We start from the raw sequence: 19,451 nt of genomic DNA, 5'->3' as shown, positions 1-19,451 counted from the left end.
AGGTGGCACTGAGGGAATTCCCTGGCGGTCCGGTGGTTAGGACTTGGTGCTTTCACTGCCGAGGGCCCGGGTTCCATTCCTGGTTGGGGAACTAAGCGTGGTATGGCCAAAAAAATAAATAAATAAGATTAAAAGGTGGCACTGAATTAGACTATTGTGAAGATCTGTAGGGTGTACTGGGCCAACTTTGGAGATGGACATGGAGGCCTGGGAGCACCTGAGTGGCAAAAAATGCTTAGGTAAGGGAGGAGACAAATTACTTACTTATCAAATCCTTACTCTCAGATGCTACAATGCAATAGATTCTTGCATAATGCAGTGTCCTTTCCCAGTAGCGCTGAGCATCCCTTTCTTTGCTTCTCCGTATTCCAACTTGTAGTTTGTCATACATTAGCACTGTGTTTGCAACAGATAAATATAGCAGCTGAGGAACATTTGTAATAGCGAACAATTCATATTACTAAATGTGTGGTTTAGACATACCATGTGTAAAATAGAAAACTGATTCTTTACATTGGCAACTAAATGGACACCGAATATTAGAATTATGAATAGTTTTATTTTTATAAAAATATGTTAAAAGATTTAGTTAAAGTTTTAGAAAACTGAATTTAAAATTCAGCTTTATTTAAACATTTTTTGACTGAATACTCTGATATCCATTAATTGTAATTTATATATTGCCTTTTAATGTACTAAATACGTCTGAATATTTTAGAAGAAAAATACTTTTTTGAAAAACATACATGAAGTTTCATTTTAATTTTTACTTTTACATGTATTTTAGTTTACTTTTAAAAAGAAAATACATTTAAGTTGTGTAAAGTCAATATATTACAGATTATTTTTAAATCTGGACCCTTGAGAATGAATATAAGTCAAGGTCATTATAAATATAGAAAATATAAAAGTGGAGTTCAAAAACAAAAAAAAGAGCTGAAAAGAAAAGAAAGTCTTTGAGAGAGGCAGTCTGCTTAAATTTTTAAAAATTGGAAACAATGAAAGCAGGAGGACTTCTGTTGAGAATGACCCCCATGAGATTCTTGAATAGGAGATTACAATCTTTTATTTAGTGGAGATTTGATAACTGATCCATGCAATGAAGCTAGGAAGAAAATTATTGTCTTCAGATTCACAGCTTAACAGGCCAAATGAATCTCTGAAATTTCACATTCTTTATTAATGAAGATTTAATGACTAGCTAAAGCAATTCAAATGAATAGAGAATTATACATGAAATCAACAGGTTGAATGATCAAGAAAAAGCCTGAGGCTTTTCAATGTTTGTTGAGCAATGATCCTGAAAAATGATCCTAGATAATCACACTCTTCTGTTTGAAATGGATATAATTTCATTATAATTTTTCATTTCTATTTTCACTTAGCAAAAAATTTAGTAATTCATTTTATACCAAAATGCTTTCAATTGAAATTTAGAAACTCTAGAAATAGTATTTTATATTTTAAGTTTAAAGAGTTATGCTTTTTTTTTTTTTTTTTTAATTTATTTAGGCTGCATTGGGTCTTAGTTGTTGGAAGCAGGATCTTCGTTGCAGCTTGTGGCACGTATGCGAGATCTAGTTCCCCGACCGGGGATTGAACCTGGGCTGCCTGCATTGGGACCACGGAGTCTTACCCACTGGACTACCAGGGAAGTCCCTGTACTTTAAGTTTAAGGCTATGTGTGTTTTTATACTGTAAGGCATCTCACAACCAATTTTCAAGGTCAGCTTTGACTAATGAAGGTATTTGTGACTGGAAATATTTAGGTTCCTGAATAAAAGAACAGAAATGTCACTGACACATACAAAAACACACATGCTATTACTGGAACTGGAAAAAAAAAAGGCTGAATAAACAGCAAATGATGATAGCTTCACCATCAGAAGTAAACACTGATGTAGGACGTTATTACAATACTCTTAAAGTAACATTATTTTAACAGCACAACATTTCAGAGAATAGTGGAACATTTCTAGATTTAGAATAAATGATTTTGAAAGTTGAAGCTAGAATGGCTCAAAATTTAAGACAGATAATGATCACTATCTAGGATGGAAAATTAAATATAAGATTATTAATTTGGTGGTTAGCAAAGCGAGAGAGGAAAACAAATATAAAATACCCCAGATCTTTGTATTATCAACTTCAACTAGGTTGTACAAAGTCATGTTGAATAATTTTATATGCACGCACATTTGAACTACCAAAAAAAAAAAAAGTGGAAAATTAAGGAATGTTCCATTAGTATTACCCCGATATAAAAAAGTATAGGCTTTTGGCTTAAGTAAAGAACTAAAAAAACATTTTTCAATTTTAAGCATTGATTGAAAAGATTGCTGAAGGCAGGTCTGCTAAGAAACAAATCTGGCAGAAACTAACACAACAATGTACAGCAATTATACTACAATAAAGATGTTAAAAAAAAAAAAGAACAAGCTAAAAAAAAAAAAAGAAACAAATCTGGATGGTCCTGGAGGTATGTTTCTTTCCCTCATTTGGTAGGTTAGCAGAGGGCTGGCTCAGAGGGACTGAGCCTGTTTGCAGAGGGACGATTAGGCTGCCGCCGGTGCCAGTGTTCCTACAGGTAGAGCTTCAAGGCTCTTCTCAAGGCCGTCAGTATAACACCTCAGCCTTAGGTTTACACACTCCTTAACACTCTTCCTGGGCTCCAAATCCCTTGATATATTCTTGTTTCTTGGAGAAACTAGATATTCCCTACACTCTCTTACTCCACTTGATAAATATGTAACGCAGAGACGGGGCAGAGTCCTTTCTCCTTGAGTTCTGTTTGTGGCGTTTGTGCCGACTAACCCCTTGCCTCAGACAGGTGCCAGGGACTTTGACCAAGGTGCGCTGAGAACACCTATGCCAGGCCTGTGCTGTGGGGTAGTGAGAGTTCAGGGGACTGTGTATGCTCTACCAGTAAATCCTATGTTAATAGATGTACCATGTGGCACTAGTGGTGTAAGTCTATGACTGTGATCCCCTCCATGCATGATAAAGCCTATGATAAAGGTCCTGTAAAAATAAAGTGCACATGCCATAATTTAGCCCCAATCTGGAAACATTCATGAAACCACTTCTGAACTTTGTTCAAATCTGTTAATCATGTCAACAGCAGTCATATTCTTTGGAACATATCAAAGATCACCTACAACATTCTGGATCTGCCCAAACGTTGAACATCTTGATGAAGCATATACAAAATCACTCTTGACCACATGAGGAAAATGCTTCCTAAATTTTGTCAAACTAATTGCATTTAATTTAGACAAGATACAAGATGCATTAGAAAAGTTAAACAAAATAATAGATTTTGAGCAAAGAGCAACTGTGGCCTTTGCAGGAAAATGAAATTTATTTTGAAGTTGTACTGGCCACAGTGATTTGGTATAAACTGTTCACTGTTATTACTAATATTAGCAAAAGCTTTACAAAAAACCCCTTACTTAGCTAAGTTTCATTTTTGAAAATAATTAATTTTTTAATTTTAGAGAAAATAGTTTTTCTAAATCAAAAGGTTTTTAACAAAGATGTCATTCAATAAAATATAAAGAAATTAGAGCAAAGAAACAAAGGTTTTATATAAATTTCATAAATAAGAAGATTCCTGTACAAATAACCATCAAACTAATTTCCATAGAACATGTTTTCTGGCCATGATAGATTAAGATGTAGTTCAACTGAAGAGCGATCTGAACAAATCGATTAGCATACTTCCAGTTTTGGTTTTCTTTGTAATATCCAAGCATTGAAAATTTGGAAGAAAAACTTAAGGAATATTCTAGGGACCTATGTTTCTCTAGAAATGTAGATAATGAAAATGGCAATATAACTGACAACTATTTATATGGTAAAATGAATACTTTGTAATATTTTTTGTTATAATAATTTATCATATGCATTATAATTTTTGAACATGATGGTATATCATTATGGTATATGAGGATAGAGATAAGAATAATGGTTACTCATAATGGAAAATAATATGAAAAAGAATACGTATATATATAACTGAATATATATGTGTTTATGTATAACTGAATCACTTTGCTGTGTACCAAAAACTAACACAACATTGCACATTAACTCTACTACTTAGGTTTCCATCTAAATCTTCCAGGCTCTATCCTTGAGGCTGCCTAACATTTTTGTCAGTTGCCTGGCTTAAGAAATTTAGGGCTGGCCCATTGGGATGCCATATAGATTTTTAAAAGTCTAAGGAGAGTACAGGAATATTTATATGAATTTATGACTAATACGTTTAAATTCTGCCATCATCATCTTTCAAGCAGAACTTGAGAACACAGATTCTAGAAATAGAAGGTCTGGATTTAAATGCTGATCTGCCACTTTTTAGCTGTAGGACACTGGGAAAGTTATTTGATCTCTATGAGTTTTCTCATCTGTAAAATGGGAATAATTATAAACCTTATGTCTTAGGGTTACTTTAAAGATTAGTTGATTTAATATATGCAGAGTGCTTAGAACAGTGCCTGGCAGAAAGTAATTGGTCACTTATTCTTTGCTTAATGATGCAGAAATCTAGGACTTTGAGCCAAACCTTTTGAGCAAATCCAAAGCTATTTTTTTACCCCCACCTGGAGTGAAATACGAGTCAGCATTCTTAATTTGCATACTGGAATGTAAATCTTGCTCCCTAAATGCTCATTCCTGAGGCTCTTCAAGGTCCTTGCCGTCTCACCATGACTCCTGCTTCTGAGTGTTCACTCATGTTGTGAGCCTTGTTAAACAACAACAGCAATAACGACAAAACAGTCCTTTCCCATTGTAAAAGTAATACACCTGCATTGAGAAACTTTGGAAAATAACATTTGTCCATAATCTCGGCAGCCAGATATGCCAATTTTAATACTGCTGTTTATGTTCTCTTAATCTTTTTTCTATGCATATGTGTATATAATTACCAAACTATCATTACACTCTAAGTACTGGTTTGTAATCAGTCTTTTCACTTAACAGTGTATTGAGAATTTAACAGTGTATTGAGAATATCTTTATATGTCATTAAATATTCTTTCATTACATCATTTTAATGGCTGCATTGTATTCCATTATATGGATGCACAATTTCATAACTTATTTTTATCTGTCCCTTGTAATTAGACATTAAGAAAGAGTAGTTTTTTTTTTGTTTTGTTTTTTTGCTATTATAGTTGAGACAGGAAGAGAGGCCCTGGTTTGGTACTATCAGCTTATGATGTTAGTACTATCAGCACCTGCTGTTGCTGTAAGCCGGCCTGGCACAGCCAGGCCTTGGTGTTTTCCTGATGAACATAAATAATTTCATACAACACTCACATCAGATAAGACTACTATGTGATTGTGATAAATCAAAACAAAACAAGACCATTTCTTTTTTTAGGTTTTATTATTGTTTTTATTTATTTATTTTATTGAAGAATAATTCATTTACAATGTTGTGTTAGTTCCTTCTGTACAGCAAAGTGATTCAGTTATACATATATATGTATATATATATATTCTCTTCCATTATGGTTTATTATGGGATATTGAATGTAGTTCCCCATGCCATACAGTAGGAGCTTGTTGTTTATCTATTTTATATATAGTAGTTTGTATCTGCTAATCCCAAACTCCTAATTTATCCCTCCCCCTCCCCCTTTCCCCTTTGGTAATCATAAGTTTGTTTTCTATGTCTGTGAGCCTGTTTCTAAGTAAGTTCATTTGTATCATATTTTACATTCCACATATAAGTAATATCATGTGATATTTGTCTTTTTCTGTCTGACTTCACTCAATATGACAATTTCTACGTTCATCCATGTTGCCGCAAATGGCATTATTTTATTCTTTTTTATGCTTGAGTAGTATTCCATTGTATACATCTACCACACCTTTTTTTTTTAAAAATTTATTTATTTATTTATTTATTTTTGGCTGTGTTGGGTCTTTGTTTCTGTGCAAGGGCTTTCTCCAGTTGCGGCGAGCGGGGGCCACTCTTCATCGCGGTGCACGGGCCTCTCACTATCGCGGCCTCTCTTGTTGCGGAGCACAGGCTCCAGACGCGCAGGCTCAGTAGTTGTGGCTCACGGGCCTAGCCGCTCTGCAGCATGTGGGATCTTCCCAGACCGGGGCACGAACCCGTGTCCTCTGCATTGGCAGGCGGATTCCTAACCACTGCGCCACCAGGGAAGCCCCTACCACACCTTCTTTATCCATTCATCTGTCGATGGATATTTAGGTTGTTTCCATGTCTTGGCTATTGTAAATAGTGCTGCTATGAACATTGGGGTGCATGTATATTTTCGAATCAGAGTTTTCTCCGGATACATGCTCAGGAGTGGGGTTGCTGGATCATATGGCAACTAAAACAAGACCACTTCTTAATCATATCTGAACACAGACAAAACATGTACATTGTCCAAATCACAAAAATGACCAAACATCTCCCTATCCTGGTAAAATATGAGTGTTTGCTGCTTCTTTACCAATACAGCTTTAGCCTCATTCTAGTCTTCTCTACATCTAGATAAGGCTTATTAAGATAACTAATCATAATTGCTTCTGTCTCATGATGTCATCTAATATTGTTCGACCATAGGTTTCTGATGATCTTTTGGCTGGAGGGCATTGGGACAGTCATCTTAGTTTTTCAATTATTAGCTGTTTCCTATCTGCAAAAAATATTTCCTGTTGAAACAATAGGTATTTAAGTGGCATAACCTGGGAGAAATGTTAAACATTCATTTCTATAAATTCCATAAGTTTTACCCCTATATCAATCAAATTATCATAAAGCAATATGTTTGGAGTGTATTACCCTGGGTTCTGTCGGAAATACATACCTTTTCTCTCATTTTACATTATATTTTGACTTTCTTAGGAGTCATATAAAAAGTCATGCTCGAAGGTAGTATACCTTTGTATTTTTTATAAAATGTCTATAAAAGTATACATAAGGGACTTCCCTGGCAGTCCAGTGGTTAAGACTCTGCACTCCCAATGCAGGGGGTGTGGGTTCAATCCCTGGTCGGGGAACTAAGATCCCACATGCCGAGGCGCAGCCAAAAAAAAAAAAAAAAAAAAAAAGTATATATAATTATTTCACATTACAGTTAAGTGCTAGGAAAAAAAAGTAGATCTCCCTTAGTGGTAGTCGTTCTCCATAGAAAGGCTCCGATGAACCATGCTTTCTGATATTCACATGTTTGTGTAGTAGACCCTCCCACAATGAATCCGGCTTGCCTGGTACTTGTGTTAACAAATAGAATATGTCAAAAGTGACACTGTGCTAATCCCAGGCCTACCCTTTAAGAAGGCTGGCAGCTTCCACCTCTAGTTTTTTGAAATGCTTCTTTGGGGAGCTCTGAGCCCCCATGTCAGAAGTCCAGTTACCCTGCTGAAGAGGCCACGTGAAGAGACCAAGTGGAGAAGATCGATGGAGAGGGAGAGGCAGAGGCTCCGAGACTACATGGATAGAAAGAGAGCCCCAGCCCTTCCAGAATCCCAGCTGAGTCATTTTCTCAGCTGCCTGACAGGGTGTCAGAATTATGAGTGAATCATCTGGAATCTCTCTAGGCCAACTGAGCCCCCAGATGTAGAACACCAGAACCACCCAGGTGATGAGCCTAGCCGACCCACAGAATCCTAAGAGTTAATAAAGTGGTTGTTGTTTAAAACCACTAAGTTTTTGGGTGATCTGTTAAGCAATAACAGATAACTGGACACACACCCCCTTATGATCTGGTAAGACTGTTGCCATTTCTTCTCCTTACCTTACCGTGAGAGCTATGGGATTCATGGTGATTTTCCTTTCCACCTTCTCTTCCAGAAAACTCAGAACCCTTTTGTATTCCTTTTGAATTTCTTCTCTTTGTTGTTTTGTTTGTTTTGTTTTTTGTTTTGGTATAATCATCTTCTTTACCTTCATCATCTCAACTGGCCACTGATTTCCCACTCCTGAGTTGAGTGTTTTTCTCCCTTGTACTTTGTGGCTGATATGCATCCTTGTATTATATTTCACTAAAAATTGTTTCAAATCCTTTGTCAAAGAGGTAAGGTAAAAGCTGGAGATAAATGTATATAGTGAATGTGGGGAGGTGAATAGCATTTTGGATATGAGCATGAGTTTGGAGTGGAGATACACATGGCTCTGAATCTTGGCTTTACACCTCACCAGCTGTGAGATCTTGGGCATGTCATTTAACTTCTCTCAACCTCAATTTTCTCATCTTTTAAATGGGAATAATAGCTACATGTTACAGTTATACAAGATAAACTGAGACAATGTATGTAAGGCACATCACAGTAGGCACTTGATAAATAATTATTAGCAGGTAGAGCAAATTTCTTAAACAACTTAATCAGGATCTAAAAAGATACAACAGCCCAGAACAACAGGCCAAAGCTACTAAGGTAAAATTTGTAAGCATAAATTTGATACTAATTTTTGAATCCCAGCTCTCCTTTTTATTATCCGTGGCCTAGGACAAGTTACTTAAACTTTTAAGTCTTAGTTTCCTCACACAATGGTATTTTAAAATAGGGCTTCTTGTTTCCATTTTAAATGAGTCCCCCCAAAATGTTACCAACTATCCCAAATTCCAAAATGATGGATAAGATCACCAAATCAGGAGTTGGAGAGGAGGTGGTTGAGCAGATTTCCCAACCTTAGCTGACCATACCCCTATCCCAAGGGGAAGGCTGGTAATTAGAAGAGGATGTTGGAGAGAACAGTCATTGTCAGTATCCTGTGAGGTCTTACCCCCAATGTGGGTCCCTCTCAGGCATTACATTTCATTTCATGTGTCTTTATTCTCCCTTAATCTGGCCAGTTCTTCAGCAGTTTTTGTCTTTCATGACCTTGACACTTTTAAGGTTATAGGCCATTTATTTTGCATAACATCCCTCAATTTGAGTTTATTGGACATTTCCTCATGATTAGTTGAAAAATTTGCATTCTTAGCAGGAATGTTTCACAACTGATGCTGTGCTCTTCTTCATACACCACATCAAGAGGCACATGGTGTCAGTTTGTCCCATTGTTGTTCATGTTAACTTTGATCGCTTACATAAGGTGGTGTCTGCCAGATTTCTCCACTATAAAGTGACAATTTTCCCACTTGTAATGAGTAACTATTTTGAAGGGAGATTTTTTTTTTTTTAATAAATTTATTTATTTATTTATATATTTTTGGCTGTGTTGGGTCTTCGTTTCTGTGCGAAGGCTTTCTCTAGTTCCGGCGAGCGGGGGCCACTCACTGTCGCGGCCTCTCTTGTTGCGGAGCACAGGCTCCAGACGCGCAGGCTCAGTAGTCGTGGCTCACGGGCCTAGTTGCTCCGCGGCATGTGGGATCTTCCCAGACCAGGGCTCGAACCCGTGTCCCCTGCATTGGCAGGCAGATTCTCAACCACTGCGCCACCAGGGAAGCCATGAAGGGAGATATTTTGAGACACTATAAATCTCCTTCTCCTCATCAAACTTTCACCAACTATATTTAGCATCCACTGATGATTCTTGTCTGGATCAATTAGTGTCATAATGATTGCAAAGTGAAAAGTTGGAAGTCAGTTTTATGTGGCACTGGATATTTTATTTACTGAGGTAAGACTGTTTCAGAAGGCTAAAAAGCAGACTTCTTATTTTCTAAAGGTGACCACAAAAGTCACAGGATTTGCCTTAGATTTCATCCCTACAGAACCGGTTTGAATGGAAAGTGGAGAAAAGAAAGACAGTAGTTTTTCCAATTATGACTTATGAAGTCCCACCTTATCAGTGTATGAGCCATACTCATATCTAACATGAAATAATAATAGTGCCTACTCCATACATAGTTGAGGAAAGTGAGATAATGCAAATAAAACAATAAGCACCTGCTGGTATACACACCTGTTTGCATTGTGACTTTGCTTCTCCTCCTAGCAAGAAGTGAAGTCTGTTTATCTACCACCTTTAGTCTGAGCTGGCTTGTTTCTCATTTTGGCCAAGAGAATGTGGGAGAGCCGTCATTATGGGAGTTCTGAGCCTAGGTTTTAAAAGTCCTTGCAGTTTCTGCTCTCGCTTTCTTGCTGTCCTGACGCTATTTGTAAAGTAGTCTAGACACCTTGGGGACGAGAGACTGTGTGGACAGACCTGGAGCTGACAGCCAGGACAACTACTAGACACATGAGTGAAGCCATCTTAGACCATCCAGCCCAGTAGAGCTGCCAGATGATCACAGCTGTGTGATTCCAAGTATGCCTGGAAGAAGAATCACACAGCTGAGCTCAGCTCTTACTGTTGACCCTCAGAATTGATGGACCTTGGAAAAGAGAAGATGTGGCCAAGAGGGGTGGGGAGGTGAGGAGAAGGCTGTTGGGAGGGCACTTGAGGTGGAATGAAGAGTGATTATGTTTGAGGGTATGGGCCTAAAGGATAGGACTACGGCCAAGAGGTAGTTGGCACAGAAGTAAGATTTTTTTTTTTTTTAATATGCAGAAGAACTTTGAGCAGAATTTCCCTAAAATGATATAAACTTCCTTGGAAAGTTTTGAGTTTACTATCACTGGAGGAATTTTTTAAAAAGATTGGATGACCTTTAAATGTCAGGGTGATGTAGAAGGAATAGAGTCAAGTGTCGCATGATTCCCTTACACCTTTATAGTTCTTGGATTCTGAGAAAATTTCTCTGCACATCAGTTTGGCCTGGTAGTTCTGAAAATGCTTTCCTTTTACTATTCACTATGGTAACAATTTAACAGTTTTCTACAAGTTTACAGCAACAAAGATGATTCATTGCAAACGTCTGTCAAAACTATTGCTTTTTTGTCCTTTTGGTTTATAAAACTGCAGAGTTTGAGCTCCTGAACAAACTCCTGGCTTCTTCTGAGTCCCTTAGAATTTTATAAATTGTAATAATTAAAAAAATTCTAAGACACCCATTTTTTTTACACATTAACATCTCTGAAATCAGGATGTGTCTGCATTCACCATCAGCCAGGTGGCAGTTATGACATAGATGTTATTATCAGTAATTATGGTCATAGCTTTTCAAATTGTCAACACTTCAACTGAGTTAAAGGCATTATTGGTACCACATGTGTTGAATGTAATTGATGTAATTGATGTATAGACTGACAGAGTGGTAGAGAATCACAGAGACAATTGGGAAGTGATTTTCTTTCATTGTAATTTATAAAATAATGACGGCAATTGACGGCATCACTTGATACTGATGAGATACAATAGCCATTAACTTAGCTAACCTGCATTGGTGCTTACTGTGTGTTGACTAGGCATGGTATGAAGGGTTTTACATGGATTATCTCAGTTTAATCTTCACTAGAACTCTACAAGGTAGGTATGTTTATTATCCACATTTTTACAAATGAGGAAATTGAGGCTCAGAGAAACTAACATTCCCAGGGTTTTGCCCTTACTAAGGGATGGAGGCAGGATTCAAACAGGCAGTCTAGCCTTAGAGCAAGAGTTTTATTTATTTATTTATTTATTTAAATTTAATTAATTAATTTATTTAAGGCAAATCTATTTATTTATTATCTTTGGCTGCATTGGGTCTTCATTGCTGCTCGCTGGGGCTACTCTTTGTTGCGGTGCGCAGGCTTCTCATTGAGGTGGCTTCTCTTGTTGCACAGCACAGGCTCTAGGTGCATGGGTTTCAGTAGTTGAGGCAAGTGGGCTCAGTAGTTGCAGCGCACGGGCTCTAGAGCAGAGGCTCAGTAGTTGTGGCGCACGGGCTTAGTTGCCCCACAGCATGTGGGATCTTCCCGGACCAGGGATCGAACCCGTGTCACCTGCACTGGCAGGCAGATTCTTAACCACTGCGCCACCAGGGAAGTCCCAGAGCAAGGGTTTTAAAGCACTACATTGAACTGCTTCGCACTAGCAGTAACATTTTTTTTTTTTTTTGGCCCATTTCATATGCTATCTTATTTTGAAATTTCTTTTTTATGTGTTTTGTCTCCCCATCTAGACCTTAAGGATCATAAAGTCAAGAATCTTTTTTCTTTTTTTTCTCACATTTGGGTCTTTAACATCCTGGCACTGGGCCTAGTTAATGCTTATTAAATGTCCAAGGACAGGATAGAATTTTACACTCTGTGTTCAGACTTGGTCTTAGGTTACAGCCTTCCTCTGGGGGGGTATGTCAAGGCTAATTTAGTTGCAAAACACAGAAACTATAGTGGAATTGCATCCTTTTTTGTTAGTGTAGTATCCAAGGCCTTCACCTGGGGACTCTCTCATGAGATGGCAGCTTTTGGGGAGTCCATGCTGTGTTCCCCTCCTTGGTTGCCCCAGAAGAGAGTTCTTTCCTCCCTAACACTTTGCAGCTGGAGCAGGTGGCCTTAGACTTGACCTTACAGCTTCTCCTACCTGGAGCCTTAAGTCTGGAGCAAACGATGCTAAGGTAAGAGGTCATTAAGATTCATTAAGGGTACCTTCAGAGGCTGGCAGTGTTGCATAGCAGTGGTAATGGTGTTCTGGCCAGCCTATCCTTGTTAAAAGACAATTGTTGGGCCACTGGACATTCCAACGATGCCTCAGTCCCTATCCATCTTCTCAGTTTGGTTCTATAGCCTCTTTTCTATTCATTGAACCCCTGACACATTTTCTTTTTTTCCTTAAGATAATTAGAGTTAGTTTCTGTTGTCTGCAGTCAAGAAACGCTACTGATCCCTTCAATCAAGCTGGCTTCAGGCAAGGCAAATTTATTATAGGGATACAGAGGCGTCTCATGAAACAATTCAGACAGGCCTTCCCTGACCACCCTGTATAAAATAGTTGCCATCCCCCTTGCCACTCTCCATCCTCTTATTTTGCTTTACTTTTCCTCATAGCATTTATCATTTCCAGACATAGCATCCGTTTGTTCATTGCTTTCACTGGACTCTCAGTCCATGAGAGCAGGCACTTTGATGGCTCGCTGCTATTTCCCCAGCACCTGGCACATTGCTGAATGAATACTTAAATAAATGAAAGAGAACCGAGGCTCATAAGGGACTGCAACTGAAAACCGGAAAACTATCGGGACCTGGGGCAGTTTCTCTCCTAAGGGTCAGTCTCTAGGGCCACATGTTTGTTCATCTTTACCTTTCTCTTCCCATCTGCTTTTTGGCTTCTCCCTACAGACTAAGATGGAGGGAGGGAGGAATAGAGAAACAAGATGGTTTAAACCAGAGGTTTCTAAACCTAGTGGCTCATTAGAATCATTACAGGATCATTTTAAAAACATTGATTCCTGGGTCTCACTCAAGACCCCCTGTATCAAAATTTCCACAAATGGGTCTCTGAGATCTATAGTTTTAACATCCATATTTAGACAGCCAGGCGCTGAATTATAGATGAGTCTCTGAGAACCTCTGCTTTAAACAAATCAAGCTTTCCCCAAAATGTTTAGAGTTGACATCTTCAACAAATGTTTACTGAGAATACCTAATAGGAGCCAGGCATTGGTGTAGGTGCTAAGAGTCTGTAGGAAAGAAAACTAAAGTCTCTGACTTTCTTGTGGTTAATCCCATACACAGGAAAAGGGAGGGAAATGCCTTCTTTCTTTATTCATTCCATTTCACAAGTATCTTGAAAACAGATTGGTACTATTATTGTAAGGGTAGGGTCCTAGTTGAGATATCAAAAGACCTAATTTCTAATCTTGCCTTGGCCACCTACAGGCTTTGTCTTCTTGGGCCTGTCATGTCCCTACTCTGAGCCTTAGTTTCCTCAAAAAAAATTGAGATAGTATCCTCTCTGTGTACCTCTCGGAGAGTTATAACAATTAGAAGAAATAATGCAAAAATGTTTTGAAAATTACACAAATGTCAGCTACTGTGTTTTGCCCACAGATCGTATAGTTTCTACACATTGTTTAGAACACTTTGGTTATGTGTTCCCAACAGTCACAGTAACAGAAGAATAGTGTTCCAAAGTTAATAATGTCCTTTTATGATTGGACTTATCTACCACCAGGTCTGAGTTAAGAACATTATAAACATTATATCACCTTGAATTTCTATAACACTTATTACTGGTATCATATTTAGTAATATCTATATTGCTCTTTAATGACTTTCCTTGTTAACTTGTTTTTCCAACCTCCTCATAAAATCATCAATCACGGGCCTGTTTTGTTCTTGCCGTGTGTTCTCCAAGGCACTGGGTATAAAGGTGGGAAGTTGGTGCTCCATAAATACCTGTTGATGGAATAATTGAATGGATAAGTTTATTTTTATGATAACGGAGTGTGTGCCCTGTTTGTTATCATCAGCCATAGGAATAGGGAGGCAGGAAATGAGGAGAGACTGTAGTTAATGCCTGCATTAAAGTCTTTTTCTTTGTTTCCTCCCTCTCACTTTTTATGGAATCTGAGAGAGATGGCTGACAGGATGTGGGTGGGAATAGATGGATCTGACAGGGACTAGCGTTTTAAGGCTGCATCTATCTGTTCTGCTAAAGGATTGATCTGAGTAGTGTACAATGGGGAAGGTATTGGGATGTGTGAATTTTATAGTACATGTTAAAGTGGAACTTATGACAGACAAAGCTCTTGGGATTGTAAGAATTAAAACGCAATAAAGTTGGGTAATGCTTAGACCAAAATATTAATACAACTCTGCACTGTGTCACATCTTTTCTCTAAATTTGCAATGTCATACATCTTGATTGACAAGATCTCATAATCTATTTGAGGAAGAGTTAAGTAGAGAGATACCTAAACATTTTTTTAATGAATGGGTAAACTAAGTCATAGCCAAGGAAAGTGGCTTAATCCTTGGGATTTATCAAACATGGTTATTAAAAATTGAATCCATTTAATCTAATTTAGAATATCCGGAGGCTTTAATTTCTAAATCTAGCTCCTTATGTGGAAAAAATGTATAGTAATGAGCTTTGAATGCAATAGCATTCATCAATTCATTTACTTTAATGGGGTAATTATTCTGAATTTTATAATAATGAACAAAATATAGGTAATTTTTGTGGTTAGGCAAGTTAGCAAAAAAAAAAAAGATACATATTTGCCCTTTTGGTTGGTTAAAATCTATCTCCCTGCGTGTGAGCACCTGCTAGGAGATATAATGGTCTTTATGATCTTGATAATTTGAATGCTCATCTTTGCATTTTTGCAGTTTACATCTGGGAGTTTAAATAAATAAGATCTGCTTTCTATAAAGGAAAGTCTAAATTTGAATTAGGCAAGATATGATGAGTTCTTGCTGGATTTGGCTGTATTTATTCATTGGCAAGAGCAACCTGCATTGTGCAATCAGTTAATGGTCACAGGACATAGCTTAGCGGCAGAGAATTAAAATACCTGTCTTGCATGTACACACTGCTATATTTAAAATAGATAACCAACAAGGAACTACTATACAGCACAGGGGACTCTGCTCAATACTCTGTAATAACCTAAATGGGAAAAGAATTTGAAAAAGAATTGTTACATGTATATGTGTAACTGAATCACTATGCTATACAGCTGAAACTAACACAACATTATTAATCAACTATACTCCCATATACAATAAAAAAAAACTAAACATTGTTTTTATTTTGATATAGGTTTTTCTACATACTGTTAAATGATATATATGTGTATATACATATACAAAGACACATACTTAAATAAAAACATATATTGTATACAAAACAAAAAACAAAAAACCTGTCTTGGTCCAAACTCTTTATTACTTTTTCTTTTTTAAAATTTATTTATTTATTTATTTTTATTTTTGGCTGTGTTGGGTCTTCGTTTCTGTGCGAGGGCTTTCTCCAGTTGCGGCGAGCAGGGGCCACTCTTCATCGCGGTGCGTGGGCCTCTCACTATCGCGGCCTCTCTTGTTGCAGAGCACGGGCTCTAGGTGTGCAGGCTCAGTAGTTGTGGCACACGGGCCCAGTTACTCCGCGGCATGTGGGATCCTCCCAGACCAGGGCTTGAACCCGCGTCCCTCACATCAGCAGGCAGACTCTCAACCACTGCGCCACCAGGAAAGCCCCTTTATTACACTTTTGATTAGGAGCTTTTCCTATGGTTAGCAGGCTCCTCTCACATTCCCAAACCCCAGAGAAGGGCAGGTTAGGGCCTCCCTTGCCTAGCCTGTCAGACTCCCCCAGACCAAACCCTTGGACCACTATGTGGAAAAATAGAACTGTCCACGAAGGGTCAGGTATATCACAGAAACATATCACAATGTAGGAAGAGCAAAGATTCTGTTAACTTGAATGTACCCCTCAAAGCCCAGTGGAAGGTGCTTCCAGTTTTAGGCTTTCCCAACCATAGCGTCCTTCAGGGAGGCTCCCTTCATTTCTGACCTGTGTCTCTCCCTCCTCCTGGTCTCTATATTTCAAACTCTCAGGAAAGAGCCACCATTTCCCCACAGGTTTAGCCCAGAGTTTAGCTGATTGCATTCTTTTGACTCTAGGTCTCCCTTTGACAGATGAGTGGGCGGAGTTTGGCAATACATCCCACTGCATCTAAGAAAAAGATTTCTAAGTTGTAAAGTGCTATAAAATATAATAATAATTATTACCTTCAACATTCCAAATTAATTTACTCTTTGTCTACCCAGATGTGGGATAGAATGGAGGTGATGAGAAATCTTGAAAATAACAATAGATGAATCTTTTGGCCAGGGAAACCTCTATCAAACAGCAGTTATTAAATATATATGGCATCCAGAGATTTGTGTATGAGGCCAGTAGGAAGATTTATTTATTCATCATATATTTACCGAGTGCCTTCTACCAGTGTCTGGAAACAGTGGATAGTAATGTGTTTATAATCTAATAGAGGAGATTGGTTTAACATATTAGATAACAAAATAGAATCTCACAGACAAATACATAATTATCTCCCCATCTTAAAACTTTGTGTGGCTCCTCAAATTAAGTAAAAGTTTCTTAGTTTGGCATTTAAGCCTTCTAAGTTTTTGCTCTGTCCTATCTTTCTGTTTGTCTGTTTGTTTGTTTGATGTATCTCTATAGAAGCATTGTCCAATATGAATATAATGCAAGCCACATATGCAGTTTTATTTTTCTTTGTAGTTGTATTTGAAAAGTAAAAAGAAACAAGTGGATTAATTTTAATAATGTATTTTATTTAACCAATATATCCAAAATATTATCGTGTTAACATATAATCGGTATTTTAAAACTATCAGAGAAATTTAATGTTTTTTGTAGTAAATTTTCAAAATTTGGTGTGTATATTACACTTACGGCACATCTCAATTCAGACTAGCCACACTGCAAGCTCTCAAAAGCCACATATGGCTAGTGGCTACTGTACTGGACAGCTCAGGTAATCTGTATCCAGGTTATCCCATGTTTTGTATACATGACCTGTATTGCCTCTTCTCCTTTGTGCCCGGCTACCATGTGGACTTTTCCCACTCAGATAGAAATGTTTTTTCTCTACATATAGCAGATACCACATTCTACTGTGGCTTTCTGTATATTTGTGTTCTCCCCCCTCCCCCTACCATAAGAGACTTCCCAGTCTCAATCCTCTCCCCATAGGGTTCCTTCTGTCTTAAGAGGTAGCCGTTAACCTTTATATGGTAACTATTTCCTTCCTCTTCTTTACTGTTTCAGCACCTAAGTATGCATTCTTTATTCATGTTTTTGAACTTTATAAAAATGGAATAATACATTATATATTCTTTTGAGAGTGGTTTCTTTTTCTTAACATTGTATTTTAAGATTCATCTATATTATTGCATGTAGTTTGTTCATTTCTGTTATATTCTATGTCTATTATTATATGACAATTTATCCATTTTGTTGTTGATAGAGGACATTGGGTTGTTTACAGTTTTTAGCTATAACAACAATACTGCTGTTAACATTCTTGCACATGCATCTTGGTGCACATGAGCCTTTCTTAGGGTATATACCTGGAAGTGACATGCTTGGTCATGTACAGGCCTGTGTTCTTAGTCATACACAGGCCTCTGTACTTTAGTAGATAAGGCCAACAATGTTTCCAAACTGCTCTATTAATTTACTCTCCCTATAGTAAAGTGAAAAATTCCTGTTGCTCTACTCCTAGTGAACACTTGTAATTGTCAGTCTCTTTCATTTTAGCCATTCTGGTCGGTGGTGTAGTGTTATCTTGCTGCGGTTCAAATTTCCCTGTTCTTTTATAAGATTGACACTTTTTCACAGGTTTACTGGTTATTTAGATTTCTTCCTCAGTAATTTGCCTGTTCATTTCTTTTTCTTATGACTGTAGTTCTTTATATATCCTGGATACAAGACTTCTCTTGGTTCTATATACTGTAAATTTTTTTCAGCTTTATTGAGCGATAACTGACATACAGCTCTGTATAAATTTAAGGTGTACAGCATAATGCTGTAATTTCTTATTTGATTCTGAGGCTTGCTTTTTAGCTCTTTTAATGGTGTCATTTGATGAAACCAGGTCTTAAATATTAATGTAGTCAATTTATCAGTTTTTCTATTATAATTAGTGCTTTTGGATTAATTAAAAAAGTCTGTCCCCTACTCTTGAGGTCAAGGATATTTGCTCCTATTTTATCTTCTAAAAGCTTTATTGTTTTGCCTTTCAAATTTATGTCTAATATCCACCTGGAATTGATTTTGGTGTGTAATGTAAAGAGCCCAATTTCATTTTTTTTCTTCCAAATGGAAATCTATTTGTCCCAGCACCAATTATTGAAAACCATCCTTTAGGCATTGCTCTGCATCGCCATCATGACAACGTAAATCAAACTTCCATGTACAGATGAGACTTTCTGGGCTCTTTATTCTTTTTTTTTTTTTTTTTAAATATCAGGGGTTGGCCGACTGCATCGGTCTCCTGGGGGAGGGGCTGGCGAGGCTCAGACCTATCGTTGGGAGCGGCTGTCGCTACTGAAGCCGTGGCGCATCTCTGAGCTCTTCATTCTGTTTTATTGGTATATTGCATCCTTGATCCAATACCATACTGCCTTAATGACTATGGTTTTATTTATTTTTTATTTTTTTATTTTTTAAAATTTATTTATTTATTTATTTTTGGCTATGTTGGGTCTTCGTTTCTGTGCGAGGGCTTTCTCCAGTTGCGGCAAGCGGGGACCACTCTTCATCGCGGTGCGCGGGCCTCTCACTGTCGCGGCCTCTCCCATTGCAGAGCACAGGCTCCAGACGCGCAGGCTCAGTAGTTGTGGCTCACGGGCCTAGCCGCTCTGCGGCATGTGGGATCTTCCCAGACCAGGGCTCAAACCCATGTGCCCTGCGTTGGCAGGCAGATTCTTAACCACTGCGCCACTAGGGAAGCCCGACTATGGTTTTATAATAAAGCTTGATATCTGGTTGCACAAGTCTTCTTCCTCCTCTTCCTCATCTATACTTGTTTTATTTCCTCCTCTTCCTCATATATACTTGTCTTTGCTCTTCCATAAACTTAAATTAGCTCGTTAAGTTTCTCTCTCTCTTTCTCACACACACACACACACACGCACACACA

General features: G+C 37.8%; 1 long non-coding RNA gene across 1 annotated transcript; it reads right to left on the bottom strand.

Annotated features, from left to right (window-relative positions):
• Positions 1-2,420: 2,420 nt before the first annotated feature.
• LOC309631829 lies at positions 2,421-19,204 on the bottom strand. The gene is made up of 2 exons (XR_014246590.1): positions 6,195-19,204; positions 2,421-5,882 (listed from the first exon to the last, which is right to left on the bottom strand). It is a non-coding gene; the product is annotated as an uncharacterized lncRNA (long non-coding RNA).
• Positions 19,205-19,451: the final 247 nt, after the last annotated feature.

Source organism: Balaenoptera borealis (assembly GCF_965194805.1).
Source record: "Balaenoptera borealis genome assembly, chromosome: 7".
Taxonomy (NCBI): domain Eukaryota; kingdom Metazoa; phylum Chordata; class Mammalia; order Artiodactyla; family Balaenopteridae; genus Balaenoptera; species Balaenoptera borealis.
This window is presented reverse-complemented; position numbering and strand designations above follow the sequence as displayed.